Source organism: Nicotiana attenuata, unplaced genomic scaffold (assembly GCF_001879085.1).
Source record: "Nicotiana attenuata strain UT unplaced genomic scaffold, NIATTr2, whole genome shotgun sequence".
Taxonomy (NCBI): Eukaryota; Viridiplantae; Streptophyta; class Magnoliopsida; order Solanales; family Solanaceae; genus Nicotiana; species Nicotiana attenuata.
Genome location: NW_017672004.1, coordinates 18,246 through 21,074, shown reverse-complemented (window position 1 = coordinate 21,074; position 2,829 = coordinate 18,246). Strand labels below are relative to the sequence as shown.

The 2,829-nt window shown below is 33.3% G+C and overlaps 1 pseudogene; it reads right to left on the bottom strand.

Moving 5' to 3' along the window:
• Positions 1-1,108: 1,108 nt before the first annotated feature.
• On the bottom strand, positions 1,109-1,730 carry LOC109211281 (annotated as a pseudogene).
• Between the last annotated feature and the right edge of the window lie 1,099 nt (positions 1,731-2,829).

The following is a 2,829-nucleotide window of genomic DNA, read 5'->3' as shown; positions in this document are numbered from 1 at the left end:
CATTTAACTACAATCATTTAGTTATTGCTCTACTATTTATGAATATTCATTTAATAAGTTTTCTAATATTTAATAATAGTCATTAATGATTTTCCTAATATTTAGAACTTTGAAATCAATTAAAACTTTATATGTTAGTAAAATTTTCCTTATCTTAATTATGTAGATTATTTTCACCCCAATCATTTAGTTATTGCTCTACTATTTATAATATTAAAAAATTATTACCTCCCAAATGAAGAAACAATATAAGGTAATATATTTTTATAAAATTTCATCTAATTATTGCATTCCATCTCTTGTTTGATCGTGGGCTAATTTGATCAACTTCTGAACTCAATCGGATAAAAAAAGTTAAATTATAACTACTATACGTTTTTTTCTTATTAAAATGACAAAAATTACATTTAAAAATTATTCACGGAATATTTGGGTTGGTTCTTGACTGGCAAACAATTTTGGACAAATAAATTTGATCCAACTTGTTAATGCGACTTGAAATTGAAAGTTCGTCAGTTTAGGACTTAAAAAGTACAATCAAACCTCTTTATAACAGGTTCGTTTGTTTTAGTTTTTTTTTTATTGTTATAGCTAATTGATGTTATAGAGAACATATATTATAATCTAGTATAGAAATTGGTTCCTAATATGTAGATTATTTAGAACTTTCCTTATCTTTATTATTATGATCTAATTATAAATATAGCGTACTTATTATTATTTTTAATATTATTAACTTCAACTAATTTCGATAGAATTTGCATGAATTTAATTGCTTAATTTATATATAAGACATAATTAGTGATTAGTTAGTAGAAAGTGGTTTTCTAAAATAATTTTTATGTGTAATTTTTGATAAATTAAATATTTAAAACAATTGAGGGTATTGTAGTAAACTTATCAGTTAAAGTACAGTACGATACAGTCAAACCAAACAGCAAAATGTTATTTAACAACAACGAACAATACAATCTATCCAAACATTGTATTCATAAAACGATACGATACAATACAATACAGTACAATACGATACATTATAAAACGATGGGGAACAATGATCCAATAGAGTGTTAAAGTATTATAGATTATAGATAATAAGATTTGCTTTTTACAAGCAAATGGTTACACTGCGTTGTTTATAGTTGGTGGAGTTCATTCCACTCACATATTTGGAATCATCACTTGTCAAATATAGCACCGCTTTTGCCACGTCCTCTTCATCTAATAATGCTCCTTTCAAATTTCCTCCTTCTGCAAACAATTCGTCAGCCATTTGTTTGTCCATTCCAGTTCTGTTTAGTACAAGTGGTGTGCTAATGAAATACGGAGAAACACAGTTAACTTTTATTCCATACTCCCCTAATTCGACTCCAATCGTTCATTGCGAATCCATGAAGTGTATTTTTCGAGTGCGGGATCTCAGTACCATAACATACTGTCGCAGCACCTGCTGTAAAAACAATGGCACCTCTGATATTAGCCGGAATCATCACTCTAGCAGTGTGTTTCGCGGAAAAGAACGCGCCAACAACGTTTACATCGAACACGTTGTTAATTATGTCATAATCGACATCTAAGATGCTGGAAATTGGCTTACCCGGTGCTATACCAGCGTTACTGAACATTATGTCGAGCTTACCAAATTTGGCAATTGTTGCATCAACTGCATTTTGAACGTCTGATTCAATCGCGACGTTGCAATGGACAAAGATTGACTTTTCGGTGAACATGACTAAGCATTTATAAGGGCCTATATCTAGGATGCAAGGTTCGAAATCTTCAAATCCACATCAGTGGAGTGGTACGTGATCACACCCAACTCTAGTCCTAAAAAGAATAAGCGGTCGCTGCAAATATAATCCGGTCTAAAAGTCCGGAGTCGAATCCCACAGAGAACTAAGGCTTAGCTGTATCTGTTTAACATCACCAAGAAGACAAGATTGAAAATAAATAAACAGCTGAAAACTAACTATGCTTGAATTGTAAACAATTAGAATAAATGTCTAAGGTAATGGTTTCCCCCGTTGTTGATCTCTTTGGTTGTTTGTTTCTTATAGCGTTGACTTAGTTGCCTCTATCAATCATGAACTCTCCAGCTATCATAAATCTCTCTCAAGCAATTACGATAATTTGCTAGACGCACTCTCCCAAGCTACGCTAGCTAGATTTGCATTACAGTTCACTTAGATCGCACCCGAGGTATCGTTATCTTTAATCCAACCTCTAAACCCTCGTTTATGACTCTCGTCTATACTCCGGGAGTGATGTTGTTCATATAATCACCTAAATATGCACTCTCTCTCAAGTAGATACATAATAAATAGGAACGGATAATTGAGGGCCCTTTCAACTAATCACAATCAAAACATAGATGAACAAATAGAGATTAACAACCAAATCCAACTATATTAATAAAACAACCAAGTCATCCCCAATGGGTTCCACCAAAAACTTAGATTAAGGTATTTAGCTACTCATAACAATGGAGGAATAAACTACTAGAAGATTCATAATCGAAGATTGCAAGAAAAATAAAAGAGAATAAGAATAATGATGTTTTGGGTGATCTCTCACACTTGTTTCTCTTGCCAAAGTACTCTCAAAAGTAAGTTTTACCCTATGAAAACCTTGATAATTTAACCTTGGGCGAGCTTGACTTTATATAGGTTAAGTGAGTTTCTCTCCAGATTTTCAATTTTACCCCTAAATAACTTTTTTCCGGACCGGCCTCGCACGAGCTTGCGCGTCACTTCGCGCGTCATTCTGCCTCAGCCCTTAACGCGCGCGAACTACTATGCTAACCGCGCGTCTGCTCGCGCATCTGGGCCA